This window comes from Caretta caretta, chromosome 22 (assembly GCF_965140235.1).
Source record: "Caretta caretta isolate rCarCar2 chromosome 22, rCarCar1.hap1, whole genome shotgun sequence".
Classification (NCBI taxonomy): domain Eukaryota; kingdom Metazoa; phylum Chordata; order Testudines; family Cheloniidae; genus Caretta; species Caretta caretta.
The window spans coordinates 18,242,496-18,260,290 of NC_134227.1; the positions used below are offsets into that span (position 1 = coordinate 18,242,496).

The window sequence follows — 17,795 nt, forward strand, 5'->3', positions numbered from 1 at the left end:
GATTTCGGCTCTTTAGGACCGCGCCTTTAACATGCCCTGTGCCACTGACCTCTCCCTGTAAGAAGGGTGCGGGTCTCCCCTTTCGAGCTTGTCTTGGGCCGCTGGCACTTGCTGGGCAAAGAGACCACCCTCTACTGAGGGAACGGAGGTCTCTCCTCTTCAGCGCTCTTGGCTCTGGCCCATTGAAATGTCCCTGGCTTAAGGACCACCCTGTAAGGAGGGTTTGGGTCTCCTTCGCCAGCCTTATTTAGCCACAGGTCCCCTTGACATGCCCGGCAAAATGACTGCCCTGTAACCGGGGTGTAAGGTCTTATCCCTCTCCTTCGTAAACAGGAGAGCCTCTTTGTGCCTGTGGCTGAGTGACCCCCCCTCTAAGAAGGGTCGAGGTCTCGGTGGATTTCAGCTCTTTAGGACTGCGCCTTTAACAGGCCCTGTGCCACTGACCTCCCCCTGTAAGAAGGGTGCGGGTCTCCCCTTTCGAGCTTGTCTTGGGCCGCTGGCACTTGCTGGGCAAAGAGACCACCCTCTACTGAGGGAACGGAGGTCTCTCCTCTTCAGCGCTCTTGGCTCTGGCCCATTGAAATGTCCCTGGCTTAAGGACCGCCCTGTAAGGAGGGTTTGGGTCTCCTTCGCCATGCTTCGTTAGCCACAGGTCACTTTGACACGCCGGGCAAAAGGACTGCCCTGTAACCAGGGTGTAAGGTCTTATCCCTCTCCTTCGTAAACTAGGAGAGCCTCTTTGTGCCTGTGGCTGAGTGACCCCCCTTTAAGAAGGGTTGAGGTTCTCGTTCTGTTAGTCGCAGTAAATTCCCCTAGAATGATTTCTGTTTGGCTTTTTTGGGCTTTGACGTGAAATCTGGTTTGTGACCCATGTATTTCTTCTCCGGGTCACATGTAACCTGGTGTGGCGAAGGGGCGGCTGTAAGGGGATGGTGGAGGCCGTGGAAAATTCGACCCTTCTTTCCCAGAGAGCCAAGAAATCGTCCCCAAATCCATATGTCACAAAGTCTGGAACTGAACAGGTGAGGAAGGGGGCTCCTTTCAGAGCCTCACTTCCAGGCGATCCTTCCTCATTTCCTCTTGCCCTGCCCAATTTACACTGCCCAGTCAACCTCAGCTTTGAGCCCTTGTTTTATTCGGCACAAGAAAGACATTGCTGGACGGACTAGTGTGAATCGTATAGAGTCGGAGAGCTCTGCAAGTTGTGTCCGAATTCCAGGCCTTTTGTTTCTTTGGTGATAGACCGAGGCTATTCCTAGGGCTATGTTTGAAGTGAGGGATGTGGCTGTCCTTTCGGAAATGTGGTGATGCTCAGCTGGTGTAGGTACGTGGAGTGGTATTCAGAGCTTGCACGTGGGTGCACCTAACCCTATTAACAGGACTGTGTCCAAGTAAGGGGTGTCCTTTTTGGTCAAGGTTAGGGGGCACAAAGTTGAAATTTTCTTGGTGGGGGAGAAAGGTAAGTCGGGAAGGGTGTTGCCGAGGGATGGAGGATTTAATGGTAATGGGAGACTCAGCGGGATTCCTCCCTCACCTGTTCATTTCCAGATGTTTTCACATGGGGGACTTCCCCCGACCCCGTGCTTCTTTAAAGGAGGAATATGTTTCTAAAGAAAGGGTGACCGCCCTGTACTCAGGGATCAGGTCTGTTTCCCTTTTCTCCTCTCTGCATTGGCCCTCTGAATGCCAAAGTCACTTGCTGGGCAAAGAGACCCCCCTCTACCGAGGGAATGGAGGTCTCTCCTTGTCCGCCCGCTTGGCTACGGCCCTCTGTCATGCCCCTGGCTTAAGGACCACCCTGTAAGGAGGGTTTGGGTCTCCTTCGCCATGCTTATGTAGCCACAGGTCACTTTGACACGCCGGGCAAAAGGACTGCCCTGTAACCAGGCTGCAAGGTCTTATCCCTCTCATTCTTAAACTAGGAGAGCCTTTCTTCTTGCCTGTGGCTGAGTGACCCCCCCTCTAAGAAGGGTCGAGGTCTCTCTGGCTCTCTCTTATTTAGGACCCAGGCTTTACAATGCCCTGTGCCATTGACCTCTCCCTGTAAGGAGGGTGCAGGTCTCCCCTTTCGAGCTTGTCTTGGGCCGCTGGCACTTGCTGGGCAAAGAGACCACCCTCTACTGAGGGAATGGAGGTCTCTCCTCGTCAGCGCTCTTAGGCTCTGGCCCATTGAAATGTCCCTGGCTTAAGGACCACCCTGTAAGGAGGGTTTGGGTCTCCTTCGCCATGCTTAGTTAGCCACAGGTCACTTTGACACGCCAGGCAAAAGGACTGCCCTGTAACCAGGGTGTAAGGTCTTATCCCTCTCCTTCGTAAACTAGGAGAGCCTCTTTGTGCCTGTGGCTGAGTGACCCCCCTTTAAGAAGGGTTGAGGTTCTCGTTCTGCTGGTCACAGTAAATTGCACTCGAATGATTTCTACTTGGCTTTTCTGGGTTCTGAAGTGAAATCTGATTTGTGTCCTATGTATTTCCTGTCCGGGTCACATGTCACCTGGTGTGGCGAAGGGGCGGCTGTAAGGGGATGGTGGAGGCCGTGAAAAATTCAACCCTTTCTTCAAAAAAGCCAAGAAATCACCAAAGTCCAAAGTGAGCTCCCTCTAACTAGGGTGCAGGTCTTTCCCCAGATTACACTCCCCTTTGAAAGGTAGTTCTAGAAACCAGCCTCTTGAGAGAGTTAAGGGTTTGCCCTTGTAGCTGTCCTGTGCCCGTGGCCTCCTCACGCTCTCAGCCAAGTCAAAGCCCAGCGTATTCTGCATCCAGCCGGCTCTGAGTTCTGCTGCAAGCTCTCCTGCCTTCTGCTACGGAGTGGTGCCGAAACCCAGGAATTGGGGTAATTTCAAGGAGGGGCGAGGACCTTGTCCATTTAATTTGAATTGACCTTGGAATCGTGGTCTCCACTCAGCCCGCACCTATCCCGCTTCACCTCTCTCTCTTTCCCTCTCTTTCTAGCAACTCAAAGGACAAAAGGAAGACGACGACAGAAGCACCAAAGAAACTGCAGGAAAAGAGAAGAGAAGAAAAGGCCAGTCAAAAACCACGCACACATTGCAGACGTGGCCCTCCCGGTGGCATTTACACTTGTCCACGTAGGCTTAATGCCCCCTGAGGCGCCAGGGAAAAGGACCTCTCTGTAAACGGGGATCAAGGTCCACTCCTTGCCAAGAGAAATGCTTTCTGGGCCCATTCCGCACCTGCGGCTGAGTGACCGCCCTTTAAGAAGGGTTGAGGTCTCTGTGGATTTCGGCTCTTTAGGACCGCGCCTTTAACATGCCCTGTGCCACTGACCTCTCCCTGTAAGAAGGGTGCGGGTCTCCCCTTTCGAGCTTGTCTTGGGCCGCTGGCACTTGCTGGGCAAAGAGACCACCCTCTACTGAGGGAACGGAGGTCTCTCCTCTTCAGCGCTCTTGGCTCTGGCCCATTGAAATGTCCCTGGCTTAAGGACCACCCTGTAAGGAGGGTTTGGGTCTCCTTCGCCAGCCTTATTTAGCCACAGGTCTCCTTGACATGCCCGGCAAAATGACTGCCCTGTAACCGGGGTGTAAGGTCTTATCCCTCTCGTTCGTAAACAGGAGAGCCTCTTTGTGCCTGTGGCTGAGTGACCCCCCCTCTAAGAAGGGTCGAGGTCTCGGTGGATTTCAGCTCTTTAGGACCGCGCCTTTAACATGCCCTGTGCCACTGACCTCTCCCTGTAAGAAGGGTGCGGGTCTCCCCTTTCGAGCTTGTCTTGGGCCGCTGGCACTTGCTGGGCAAAGAGACCACCCTCTACTGAGGGAACGGAGGTCTCTCCTCTTCAGCGCTCTTGGCTCTGGCCCATTGAAATGTCCCTGGCTTAAGGACCGCCCTGTAAGGAGGGTTTGGGTCTCCTTCGCCATGCTTCGTTAGCCACAGGTCACTTTGACACGCCGGGCAAAAGGACTGCCCTGTAACCAGGGTGTAAGGTCTTATCCCTCTCCTTCGTAAACTAGGAGAGCCTCTTTGTGCCTGTGGCTGAGTGACCCCCCTTTAAGAAGGGTTGAGGTTCTCGTTCTGTTAGTCGCAGTAAATTCCCCTAGAATGATTTCTGTTTGGCTTTTTTGGGCTTTGACGTGAAATCTGGTTTGTGACCCATGTATTTCTTCTCCGGGTCACATGTAACCTGGTGTGGCGAAGGGGCGGCTGTAAGGGGATGGTGGAGGCCGTGGAAAATTCGACCCTTCTTTCCCAGAGAGCCAAGAAATCGTCCCCAAATCCATATGTCACAAAGTCTGGAACTGAACAGGTGAGGAAGGGGGCTCCTTTCAGAGCCTCACTTCCAGGCGATCCTTCCTCATTTCCTCTTGCCCTGCCCAATTTACACTGCCCAGTCAACCTCAGCTTTGAGCCCTTGTTTTATTCGGCACAAGAAAGACATTGCTGGACGGACTAGTGTGAATCGTATAGAGTCGGAGAGCTCTGCAAGTTGTGTCCGAATTCCAGGCCTTTTGTTTCTTTGGTGATAGACCGAGGCTATTCCTAGGGCTATGTTTGAAGTGAGGGATGTGGCTGTCCTTTCGGAAATGTGGTGATGCTCAGCTGGTGTAGGTACGTGGAGTGGTATTCAGAGCTTGCACGTGGGTGCACCTAACCCTATTAACAGGACTGTGTCCAAGTAAGGGGTGTCCTTTTTGGTCAAGGTTAGGGGGCACAAAGTTGAAATTTTCTTGGTGGGGGAGAAAGGTAAGTCGGGAAGGGTGTTGCCGAGGGATGGAGGATTTAATGGTAATGGGAGATTCAGCGGGATTCCTCCCTCACCTGTTCATTTCCAGATGTTTTCACATGGGGGACTTCCCCCGACCCCGTGCTTCTTTAAAGGAGGAATATGTTTCTAAAGAAAGGGTGACCGCCCTGTACTCAGGGATCAGGTCTGTTTCCCTTTTCTCCTCTCTGCATTGGCCCTCTGAATGCCAAAGTCACTTGCTGGGCAAAGAGACCCCCCTCTACCGAGGGAATGGAGGTCTCTCCTTGTCCGCCCGCTTGGCTACGGCCCTCTGTCATGCCCCTGGCTTAAGGACCACCCTGTAAGGAGGGTTTGGGTCTCCTTCGCCATGCTTATGTAGCCACAGGTCACTTTGACACGCCGGGCAAAAGGACTGCCCTGTAACCAGGCTGCAAGGTCTTATCCCTCTCATTCTTAAACTAGGAGAGCCTTTCTTCTTGCCTGTGGCTGAGTGACCCCCCCTCTAAGAAGGGTCGAGGTCTCTCTGGCTCTCTCTTATTTAGGACCCAGGCTTTACAATGCCCTGTGCCATTGACCTCTCCCTGTAAGGAGGGTGCAGGTCTCCCCTTTCGAGCTTGTCTTGGGCCGCTGGCACTTGCTGGGCAAAGAGACCACCCTCTACTGAGGGAATGGAGGTCTCTCCTCGTCAGCGCTCTTAGGCTCTGGCCCATTGAAATGTCCCTGGCTTAAGGACCACCCTGTAAGGAGGGTTTGGGTCTCCTTCGCCATGCTTAGTTAGCCACAGGTCACTTTGACACGCCGGGCAAAAGGACTGCCCTGTAACCAGGGTGTAAGGTCTTATCCCTCTCCTTCGTAAACTAGGAGAGCCTCTTTGTGCCTGTAGCTGAGTGACCCCCCTTTAAGAAGGGTTGAGGTTCTCGTTCTGCTGGTCACAGTAAATTGCACTCGAATGATTTCTACTTGGCTTTTCTGGGTTCTGAAGTGAAATCTGATTTGTGTCCTATGTATTTCCTGTCCGGGTCACATGTCACCTGGTGTGGCGAAGGGGCGGCTGTAAGGGGATGGTGGAGGCCGTGAAAAATTCAACCCTTTCTTCAAAAAAGCCAAGAAATCACCAAAGTCCAAAGTGAGCTCCCTCTAACTAGGGTGCAGGTCTTTCCCCAGATTACACTCCCCTTTGAAAGGTAGTTCTAGAAACCAGCCTCTTGAGAGAGTTAAGGGTTTGCCCTTGTAGCTGTCCTGTGCCCGTGGCCTCCTCACGCTCTCAGCCAAGTCAAAGCCCAGCGTATTCTGCATCCAGCCGGCTCTGAGTTCTGCTGCAAGCTCTCCTGCCTTCTGCTACGGATTGGTGCCGAAACCCAGGAATTGGGGTAATTTCAAGGAGGGGCGAGGACCTTGTCCATTTAATTTGAATTGACCTTGGAATCGTGGTCTCCACTCAGCCCGCACCTATCCCGCTTCACCTCTCTCTCTTTCCCTCTCTTTCTAGCAACTCAAAGGACAAAAGGAAGACGACGACAGAAGCACCAAAGAAACTGCAGGAAAAGAGAAGAGAAGAAAAGGCCAGTCAAAAACCACGCACACATTGCAGACGTGGCCCTCCCGGTGGCATTTACACTTGTCCACGTAGGCTTAATGCCCCCTGAGGCGCCAGGGAAAAGGACCTCTCTGTAAACGGGGATCAAGGTCCACTCCTTGCCAAGAGAAATGCTTTCTGGGCCCATTCCGCACCTGCGGCTGAGTGACCGCCCTTTAAGAAGGGTTGAGGTCTCTGTGGATTTCGGCTCTTTAGGACCGCGCCTTTAACATGCCCTGTGCCACTGACCTCTCCCTGTAAGAAGGGTGCGGGTCTCCCCTTTCGAGCTTGTCTTGGGCCGCTGGCACTTGCTGGGCAAAGAGACCACCCTCTACTGAGGGAACGGAGGTCTCTCCTCTTCAGCGCTCTTGGCTCTGGCCCATTGAAATGTCCCTGGCTTAAGGACCACCCTGTAAGGAGGGTTTGGGTCTCCTTCGCCATGCTTATGTAGCCACAGGTCACTTTGACACGCCGGGCAAAAGGACTGCCCTGTAACCAGGCTGCAAGGTCTTATCCCTCTCATTCTTAAACTAGGAGAGCCTTTCTTCTTGCCTGTGGCTGAGTGACCCCCCCTCTAAGAAGGGTCGAGGTCTCTCTGGCTCTCTCTTATTTAGGACCCAGGCTTTACAATGCCCTGTGCCATTGACCTCTCCCTGTAAGGAGGGTGCAGGTCTCCCCTTTCGAGCTTGTCTTGGGCCGCTGGCACTTGCTGGGCAAAGAGACCACCCTCTACTGAGGGAACGGAGGTCTCTCCTCTTCAGCGCTCTTGGCTCTGGCCCATTGAAATGTCCCTGGCTTAAGGACCGCCCTGTAAGGAGGGTTTGGGTCTCCTTCGCCATGCTTCGTTAGCCACAGGTCACTTTGACACGCCGGGCAAAAGGACTGCCCTGTAACCAGGGTGTAAGGTCTTATCCCTCTCCTTCGTAAACTAGGAGAGCCTCTTTGTGCCTGTGGCTGAGTGACCCCCCTTTAAGAAGGGTTGAGGTTCTCGTTCTGTTAGTCGCAGTAAATTCCCCTAGAATGATTTCTGTTTGGCTTTTTTGGGCTTTGACGTGAAATCTGGTTTGTGACCCATGTATTTCTTCTCCGGGTCACATGTAACCTGGTGTGGCGAAGGGGCGGCTGTAAGGGGATGGTGGAGGCCGTGGAAAATTCGACCCTTCTTTCCCAGAGAGCCAAGAAATCGTCCCCAAATCCATATGTCACAAAGTCTGGAACTGAACAGGTGAGGAAGGGGGCTCCTTTCAGAGCCTCACTTCCAGGCGATCCTTCCTCATTTCCTCTTGCCCTGCCCAATTTACACTGCCCAGTCAACCTCAGCTTTGAGCCCTTGTTTTATTCGGCACAAGAAAGACATTGCTGGACGGACTAGTGTGAATCGTACAGAGTCGGAGAGCTCTGCAAGTTGTGTCCGAATTCCAGGCCTTTTGTTTCTTTGGTGATAGACCGAGGCTATTCCTAGGGCTATGTTTGAAGTGAGGGATGTGGCTGTCCTTTCGGAAATGTGGTGATGCTCAGCTGGTGTAGGTACGTGGAGTGGTATTCAGAGCTTGCACGTGGGTGCACCTAACCCTATTAACAGGACTGTGTCCAAGTAAGGGGTGTCCTTTTTGGTCAAGGTTAGGGGGCACAAAGTTGAAATTTTCTTGGTGGGGGAGAAAGGTAAGTTGGGAAGGGTGTTGCCGAGGGATGGAGGATTTAATGGTAATGGGAGACTCAGCGGGATTCCTCCCTCACCTGTTCATTTCCAGATGTTTTCACATTGGGGACTTCCCCCGACCCCGTGCTTCTTTAAAGGAGGAATATGTTTCTAAAGAAAGGGTGACCGCCCTGTACTCAGGGATCAGGTCTGTTTCCCTTTTCTCCTCTCTGCATTGGCCCTCTGAATGCCAAAGTCACTTGCTGGGCAAAGAGACCCCCCTCTACCGAGGGAATGGAGGTCTCTCCTTGTCCGCCCGCTTGGCTACGGCCCTCTGTCATGCCCCTGGCTTAAGGACCACCCTGTAAGGAGGGTTTGGGTCTCCTTCGCCATGCTTATGTAGCCACAGGTCACTTTGACACGCCGGGCAAAAGGACTGCCCTGTAACCAGGCTGCAAGGTCTTATCCCTCTCATTCTTAAACTAGGAGAGCCTTTCTTCTTGCCTGTGGCTGAGTGACCCCCCCTCTAAGAAGGGTCGAGGTCTCTCTGGCTCTCTCTTATTTAGGACCCAGGCTTTACAATGCCCTGTGCCATTGACCTCTCCCTGTAAGGAGGGTGCAGGTCTCCCCTTTCGAGCTTGTCTTGGGCCGCTGGCACTTGCTGGGCAAAGAGACCACCCTCTACTGAGGGAATGGAGGTCTCTCCTCGTCAGCGCTCTTAGGCTCTGGCCCATTGAAATGTCCCTGGCTTAAGGACCACCCTGTAAGGAGGGTTTGGGTCTCCTTCGCCATGCTTAGTTAGCCACAGGTCACTTTGACACGCCGGGCAAAAGGACTGCCCTGTAACCAGGGTGTAAGGTCTTATCCCTCTCCTTCGTAAACTAGGAGAGCCTCTTTGTGCCTGTGGCTGAGTGACCCCCCTTTAAGAAGGGTTGAGGTTCTCGTTCTGCTGGTCACAGTAAATTGCACTCGAATGATTTCTACTTGGCTTTTCTGGGTTCTGAAGTGAAATCTGATTTGTGTCCTATGTATTTCCTGTCCGGGTCACATGTCACCTGGTGTGGCGAAGGGGCGGCTGTAAGGGGATGGTGGAGGCCGTGAAAAATTCAACCCTTTCTTCAAAAAAGCCAAGAAATCACCAAAGTCCAAAGTGAGCTCCCTCTAACTAGGGTGCAGGTCTTTCCCCAGATTACACTCCCCTTTGAAAGGTAGTTCTAGAAACCAGCCTCTTGAGAGAGTTAAGGGTTTGCCCTTGTAGCTGTCCTGTGCCCGTGGCCTCCTCACGCTCTCAGCCAAGTCAAAGCCCAGCGTATTCTGCATCCAGCCGGCTCTGAGTTCTGCTGCAAGCTCTCCTGCCTTCTGCTACGGATTGGTGCCGAAACCCAGGAATTGGGGTAATTTCAAGGAGGGGCGAGGACCTTGTCCATTTAATTTGAATTGACCTTGGAATCGTGGTCTCCACTCAGCCCGCACCTATCCCGCTTCACCTCTCTCTCTTTCCCTCTCTTTCTAGCAACTCAAAGGACAAAAGGAAGACGACGACAGAAGCACCAAAGAAACTGCAGGAAAAGAGAAGAGAAGAGAAGAAAAGGCCAGTCAAAAACCACGCACACATTGCAGACGTGGCCCTCCCGGTGGCATTTACACTTGTCCACGTAGGCTTAATGCCCCCTGAGGCGCCAGGGAAAAGGACCTCTCTGTAAACGGGGATCAAGGTCCACTCCTTGCCAAGAGAAATGCTTTCTGGGCCCATTCCGCACCTGCGGCTGAGTGACCGCCCTTTAAGAAGGGTTGAGGTCTCTGTGGATTTCGGCTCTTTAGGACCGCGCCTTTAACATGCCCTGTGCCACTGACCTCTCCCTGTAAGAAGGGTGCGGGTCTCCCCTTTCGAGCTTGTCTTGGGCCGCTGGCACTTGCTGGGCAAAGAGACCACCCTCTACTGAGGGAACGGAGGTCTCTCCTCTTCAGCGCTCTTGGCTCTGGCCCATTGAAATGTCCCTGGCTTAAGGACCACCCTGTAAGGAGGGTTTGGGTCTCCTTCGCCATGCTTATGTAGCCACAGGTCACTTTGACACGCCGGGCAAAAGGACTGCCCTGTAACCAGGCTGCAAGGTCTTATCCCTCTCATTCTTAAACTAGGAGAGCCTTTCTTCTTGCCTGTGGCTGAGTGACCCCCCCTCTAAGAAGGGTCGAGGTCTCTCTGGCTCTCTCTTATTTAGGACCCAGGCTTTACAATGCCCTGTGCCATTGACCTCTCCCTGTAAGGAGGGTGCAGGTCTCCCCTTTCGAGCTTGTCTTGGGCCGCTGGCACTTGCTGGGCAAAGAGACCACCCTCTACTGAGGGAACGGAGGTCTCTCCTCTTCAGCGCTCTTGGCTCTGGCCCATTGAAATGTCCCTGGCTTAAGGACCGCCCTGTAAGGAGGGTTTGGGTCTCCTTCGCCATGCTTCGTTAGCCACAGGTCACTTTGACACGCCGGGCAAAAGGACTGCCCTGTAACCAGGGTGTAAGGTCTTATCCCTCTCCTTCGTAAACTAGGAGAGCCTCTTTGTGCCTGTGGCTGAGTGACCCCCCTTTAAGAAGGGTTGAGGTTCTCGTTCTGTTAGTCGCAGTAAATTCCCCTAGAATGATTTCTGTTTGGCTTTTTTGGGCTTTGACGTGAAATCTGGTTTGTGACCCATGTATTTCTTCTCCGGGTCACATGTAACCTGGTGTGGCGAAGGGGCGGCTGTAAGGGGATGGTGGAGGCCGTGGAAAATTCGACCCTTCTTTCCCAGAGAGCCAAGAAATCGTCCCCAAATCCATATGTCACAAAGTCTGGAACTGAACAGGTGAGGAAGGGGGCTCCTTTCAGAGCCTCACTTCCAGGCGATCCTTCCTCATTTCCTCTTGCCCTGCCCAATTTACACTGCCCAGTCAACCTCAGCTTTGAGCCCTTGTTTTATTCGGCACAAGAAAGACATTGCTGGACGGACTAGTGTGAATCGTACAGAGTCGGAGAGCTCTGCAAGTTGTGTCCGAATTCCAGGCCTTTTGTTTCTTTGGTGATAGACCGAGGCTATTCCTAGGGCTATGTTTGAAGTGAGGGATGTGGCTGTCCTTTCGGAAATGTGGTGATGCTCAGCTGGTGTAGGTACGTGGAGTGGTATTCAGAGCTTGCACGTGGGTGCACCTAACCCTATTAACAGGACTGTGTCCAAGTAAGGGGTGTCCTTTTTGGTCAAGGTTAGGGGGCACAAAGTTGAAATTTTCTTGGTGGGGGAGAAAGGTAAGTTGGGAAGGGTGTTGCCGAGGGATGGAGGATTTAATGGTAATGGGAGACTCAGCGGGATTCCTCCCTCACCTGTTCATTTCCAGATGTTTTCACATTGGGGACTTCCCCCGACCCCGTGCTTCTTTAAAGGAGGAATATGTTTCTAAAGAAAGGGTGACCGCCCTGTACTCAGGGATCAGGTCTGTTTCCCTTTTCTCCTCTCTGCATTGGCCCTCTGAATGCCAAAGTCACTTGCTGGGCAAAGAGACCCCCCTCTACCGAGGGAATGGAGGTCTCTCCTTGTCCGCCCGCTTGGCTACGGCCCTCTGTCATGCCCCTGGCTTAAGGACCACCCTGTAAGGAGGGTTTGGGTCTCCTTCGCCATGCTTATGCAGCCACAGGTCACTTTGACACACCGGGCAAAAGGACTGCCCTGTAACCAGGCTGCAAGGTCTTATCCCTCTCATTCTTAAACTAGGAGAGCCTTTCTTCTTGCCTGTGGCTGAGTGACCCCCCCTCTAAGAAGGGTCGAGGTCTCTCTGGCTCTCTCTTATTTAGGACCCAGGCTTTACAATGCCCTGTGCCATTGACCTCTCCCTGTAAGGAGGGTGCAGGTCTCCCCTTTCGAGCTTGTCTTGGGCCGCTGGCACTTGCTGGGCAAAGAGACCACCCTCTACTGAGGGAATGGAGGTCTCTCCTCGTCAGCGCTCTGAGGCTCTGGCCCATTGAAATGTCCCTGGCTTAAGGACCACCCTGTAAGGAGGGTTTGGGTCTCCTTCGCCATGCTTAGTTAGCCACAGGTCACTTTGACACGCCAGGCAAAAGGACTGCCCTGTAACCAGGGTGTAAGGTCTTATCCCTCTCCTTCGTAAACTAGGAGAGCCTCTTTGTGCCTGTGGCTGAGTGACCCCCCTTTAAGAAGGGTTGAGGTTCTCGTTCTGCTGGTCACAGTAAATTGCACTCGAATGATTTCTACTTGGCTTTTCTGGGTTCTGAAGTGAAATCTGATTTGTGTCCTATGTATTTCCTGTCCGGGTCACATGTTACCTGGTGTGGCGAAGGGGCGGCTGTAAGGGGATGGTGGAGGCCATGAAAAATTCAACCCTTTCTTCAAAAAAGCCAAGAAATCACCAAAGTCCAAAGTGAGCTCCCTCTAACTAGGGTGCAGGTCTTTCCCCAGATTACACTCCCCTTTGAAAGGTAGTTCTAGAAACCAGCCTCTTGAGAGAGTTAAGGGTTTGCCCTTGTAGCTGTCCTGTGCCCGTGGCCTCCTCACGCTCTCAGCCAAGTCAAAGCCCAGCGTATTCTGCATCCAGCCGGCTCTGAGTTCTGCTGCAAGCTCTCCTGCCTTCTGCTACGGATTGGTGCCGAAACCCAGGAATTGGGGTAATTTCAAGGAGGGGCGAGGACCTTGTCCATTTAATTTGAATTGACCTTGGAATCGTGGTCTCCACTCAGCCCGCACCTATCCCGCTTCACCTCTCTCTCTTTCCCTCTCTTTCTAGCAACTCAAAGGACAAAAGGAAGACGACGACAGAAGCACCAAAGAAACTGCAGGAAAAGAGAAGAGAAGAGAAGAAAAGGCCAGTCAAAAACCACGCACACATTGCAGACGTGGCCCTCCCGGTGGCATTTACACTTGTCCACGTAGGCTTAATGCCCCCTGAGGCGCCAGGGAAAAGGACCTCTCTGTAAACGGGGATCAAGGTCCACTCCTTGCCAAGAGAAATGCTTTCTGGGCCCATTCCGCACCTGCGGCTGAGTGACCGCCCTTTAAGAAGGGTTGAGGTCTCTGTGGATTTCGGCTCTTTAGGACCGCGCCTTTAACATGCCCTGTGCCACTGACCTCTCCCTGTAAGAAGGGTGCGGGTCTCCCCTTTCCAGCTTGTCTTGGGCCGCTGGCACTTGCTGGGCAAAGAGACCACCCTCTACTGAGGGAACGGAGGTCTCTCCTCTTCAGCGCTCTTGGCTCTGGCCCATTGAAATGTCCCTGGCTTAAGGACCACCCTGTAAGGAGGGTTTGGGTCTCCTTCGCCAGCCTTATTTAGCCACAGGTCCCCTTGACATGCCCGGCAAAATGACTGCCCTGTAACCGGGGTGTAAGGTCTTATCCCTCTCCTTCGTAAACTAGGAGAGCCTCTTTGTGCCTGTGGCTGAGTGATCCCCCTTTAAGAAGGGTTGAGGTTCTCGTTCTGTTAGTCGCAGTAAATTCCCCTAGAATGATTTCTGTTTGGCTTTTTTGGGCTTTGACGTGAAATCTGGTTTGTGACCCATGTATTTCTTCTCCGGGTCACATGTAACCTGGTGTGGCGAAGGGGCGGCTGTAAGGGGATGGTGGAGGCCGTGGAAAATTCGACCCTTCTTTCCCAGAGAGCCAAGAAATCGTCCCCAAATCCATATGTCACAAAGTCTGGAACTGAACAGGTGAGGAAGGGGGCTCCTTTCAGAGCCTCACTTCCAGGCGATCCTTCCTCATTTCCTCTTGCCCTGCCCAATTTACACTGCCCAGTCAACCTCAGCTTTGAGCCCTTGTTTTATTCGGCACAAGAAAGACATTGCTGGACGGACTAGTGTGAATCGTATAGAGTCGGAGAGCTCTGCAAGTTGTGTCCGAATTCCAGGCCTTTTGTTTCTTTGGTGATAGACCGAGGCTATTCCTAGGGCTATGTTTGAAGTGAGGGATGTGGCTGTCCTTTCGGAAATGTGGTGATGCTCAGCTGGTGTAGGTACATGGAGTGGTATTCAGAGCTTGCACGTGGGTGCACCTAACCCTATTAACAGGACTGTGTCCAAGTAAGGGGTGTCCTTTTTGGTCAAGGTAGGGGGCACAAAGTTGAAATTTTCTTGGTGGGGGAGAAAGGTAAGTCGGGAAGGGTGTTGCCGAGGGATGGAGGATTTAATGGTAATGGGAGACTCAGCGGGATTCCTCCCTCACCTGTTCATTTCCAGATGTTTTCACATGGGGGACTTCCCCCGACCCCGTGCTTCTTTAAAGGAGGAATATGTTTCTAAAGAAAGGGTGACCGCCCTGTACTCAGGGATCAGGTCTGTTTCCCTTTTCTCCTCTCTGCATTGGCCCTCTGAATGCCAAAGTCACTTGCTGGGCAAAGAGACCCCCCTCTACCGAGGGAATGGAGGTCTCTCCTTGTCCGCCCGCTTGGCTACGGCCCTCTGTCATGCCCCTGGCTTAAGGACCACCCTGTAAGGAGGGTTTGGGTCTCCTTCGCCATGCTTATGTAGCCACAGGTCACTTTGACACGCCGGGCAAAAGGACTGCCCTGTAACCAGGCTGCAAGGTCTTATCCCTCTCATTCTTAAACTAGGAGAGCCTTTCTTCTTGCCTGTGGCTGAGTGACCCCCCCTCTAAGAAGGGTCGAGGTCTCTCTGGCTCTCTCTTATTTAGGACCCAGGCTTTACAATGCCCTGTGCCATTGACCTCTCCCTGTAAGGAGGGTGCAGGTCTCCCCTTTCGAGCTTGTCTTGGGCCGCTGGCACTTGCTGGGCAAAGAGACCACCCTCTACTGAGGGAATGGAGGTCTCTCCTCGTCAGCGCTCTGAGGCTCTGGCTCATTGAAATGTCCCTGGCTTAAGGACCACCCTGTAAGGAGGGTTTGGGTCTCCTTCGCCATGCTTAGTTAGCCACAGGTCACTTTGACACGCCAGGCAAAAGGACTGCCCTGTAACCAGGGTGTAAGGTCTTATCCCTCTCCTTCGTAAACTAGGAGAGCCTCTTTGTGCCTGTGGCTGAGTGACCCCCCTTTAAGAAGGGTTGAGGTTCTCGTTCTGCTGGTCACAGTAAATTGCACTCGAATGATTTCTACTTGGCTTTTCTGGGTTCTGAAGTGAAATCTCATTTGTGTCCTATGTATTTCCTGTCCGGGTCACATGTCACCTGGTGTGGCGAAGGGGCGGCTGTAAGGGGATGGTGGAGGCCGTGAAAAATTCAACCCTTTCTTCAAAAAAGCCAAGAAATCACCAAAGTCCAAAGTGAGCTCCCTCTAACTAGGGTGCAGGTCTTTCCCCAGATTACACTCCCCTTTGAAAGGTAGTTCTAGAAACCAGCCTCTTGAGAGAGTTAAGGGTTTGCCCTTGTAGCTGTCCTGTGCCCGTGGCCTCCTCACGCTCTCAGCCAAGTCAAAGCCCAGCGTATTCTGCATCCAGCCGGCTCTGAGTTCTGCTGCAAGCTCTCCTGCCTTCTGCTACGGATTGGTGCCGAAACCCAGGAATTGGGGTAATTTCAAGGAGGGGCGAGGACCTTGTCCTTTTAATTTGAATTGACCTTGGAATCGTGGTCTCCACTCAGCCCGCACCTATCCCGCTTCACCTCTCTCTCTTTCCCTCTCTTTCTAGCAACTCAAAGGACAAAAGGAAGACGACGACAGAAGCACCAAAGAAACTGCAGGAAAAGAGAAGAGAAGAGAAGAAAAGGCCAGTCAAAAACCACGCACACATTGCACACATGGCTCTGCATGGAAAGAGCGCTCAGCATTTACACTTGTTCACATCGAGTTAATCCACTCTTTCTCTGTTGAGGAACTCAAAATGTAAATTGAAGAAGACAATTGGAAATACAGAAACCTCCACATGGTCTTTATCCTATTCGGTTCTTAGCTTCTCTCGAATGTGATAACCATCCTTCACTTCTATAATCTTCATTTGAATTTCAGAGTCCTGAGGACATTGCGGAATGGGGTCTTATGTGTATCATGTGGCTTGCGATTTGCCTGTGTGCATATGTGGTATTTTCCTACAACTCAGTCTGGAGTTGTGAGCTTGATTCTGGTTTTTATAGAGACAGTGTAGTTGATTTAATATCTTTTATGTGAACCATCTTTCTTTGTGTTTTTCGTTTATTTTTCCCTTCGTCTTTTGGAAAGCAGGGTATTATATGTCCCTTTAGTTTTGTTCCTCTCTTTATCTTGTGCATATTTAATACGCCACAAATTGTAACTAACTGTAACTATCAAATACAGAACAGTATAATGAAGTTGTTAATTTATTTGAGGGAGGCTGATATAAATTAAATTTAAAAAGGAAAGAAATAAATAGCACTGTCACACGGTGGCTAACTGCTTTCAATGAAGTGGGTCCAGTACCTCTGTTCCAGCACCGGTGCGTCTCATATTGACTCGATTGAGAGAGTGGGGTGGCACTTGAAGCTAATAAATGAGTGAAAGACTGCTGTGAGAAAGGGGAGCGTCCCTGGAAGAAGATGGGAGGTCAGTTGGGGAAGGACAGCTATAGGAGTGCTATGAGTCCTAGAACAAGGGCCACGCTCTGGGGAAGCAGCTCTGGGGCCTGTGTTCATGAAGAACTGAAAAGGAGGGCCAGAGCAGGGAGGCTGACAAGGGGTAGGGGTATGTCAGCACTGCAGTACAAAACCCATAGCTGGCCTAGGTCGCTGACTCAGGCTTCATGGTTTGGGCTCTAGGGTTATAAAATTGCAATGCAGTGTTTGGGCTCAGGGCTGGAGCCCAGTTTCTGACATCCCACAAGTGGGGAGTTCCAAAACTGAGGCTGCAGCCTGAATGTCTACACTGCAATTTTATAACCCCACAGCTTGAGCCTGACTCAGCGGACCTGGGCCAGCGGGAGTCTATTATTGCAGGGGAGCTGTACCCTAGGACACCAGCAGAGGGACTATCCTGATGGCCTTTTCAGGCCAAGGCTTGAAAGCCAGGAAGAAGCTGCAGAACGACTTTGACTGTGGTGTATTTTCTGACAAAAGAACAGGTGGGACCCAAAAGAAAGCCTTGGTGCGGCAGAATATGCCAGAGCTGGGATATGAGGTGTGTTGTTCAACTGTGGTTTGGCACTCTCATGGACTACATGCATTGTGTGTGGGATAAACTGTGTTTGGGGCTTCCAAGGACTATGTGTGTAATGCGGAATAATAAACTAGCCCTGGGAAGGGGTAATAGTGGACACAAGAAACTGTCTGGTGGAATCTTTAAGGAGCCTGAGAGGGGAAGCTGAGGCAGTTACCCTGACATTGTTGTGCCCAGCTGCAAGGAGGCACTCAGAGGGGATGGGGAATTGTGGCAAGCACTACAAAAATATCATGTTAAACATTTCAGTCACAACAATACCTGTCTTCCACTATACAGCAATGGTGCTATTCCTGCATAGAACACCCTGGTCTACATCCTCCGGACCTTACTTCAGCAAAACTCCTGTTGACTCCAAAGAGACTGTGCCTAGAGTTCTGTGTAACCACAAAACATGACACAATTCTACTGTGCAGTACAAATGAGTGCTAGATTTGTCGGCAACGAGGTGTCTGATCATCTCATGGTATAGTTCATGGTTCTCAGCCAGGGATACATGTACCCTGTGGGGTACGGAGAGGTCTTCCAGGGGTTACATCAGCTCATCTAGATATTTGCCTAGTTTTACAACAGGCTACATAAAAAGCAGTCGCGAAGTCATTACAAATTAAAATTTCACAGACAATGACTTGTTTACACTGCTCTATATACTATACTGAAATGTAAGTACAATATTTATATTCCAATTGATTTATAATTATACGTGAAAATAGATCTAAAGCTTTAATTCTAGCAGTAATATTCCCATTGGGCCACATCACATGTGACAAACACCTGCACTCCCGTAATGTGTCCAGGTCAGCA

General features: G+C 51.7%; 1 long non-coding RNA gene across 1 annotated transcript; it reads left to right on the forward strand.

Moving 5' to 3' along the window:
* The first annotated feature begins 4 nt into the window (after window positions 1-4).
* Window positions 5-16,216, forward strand: LOC142069791 (uncharacterized). Its single transcript, XR_012665763.1, has 6 exons — window positions 5-2,830; window positions 2,950-6,066; window positions 6,186-9,305; window positions 9,425-12,549; window positions 12,669-15,394; window positions 15,514-16,216. It is a non-coding gene; the product is annotated as an uncharacterized LOC142069791 (long non-coding RNA).
* Window positions 16,217-17,795: the final 1,579 nt, after the last annotated feature.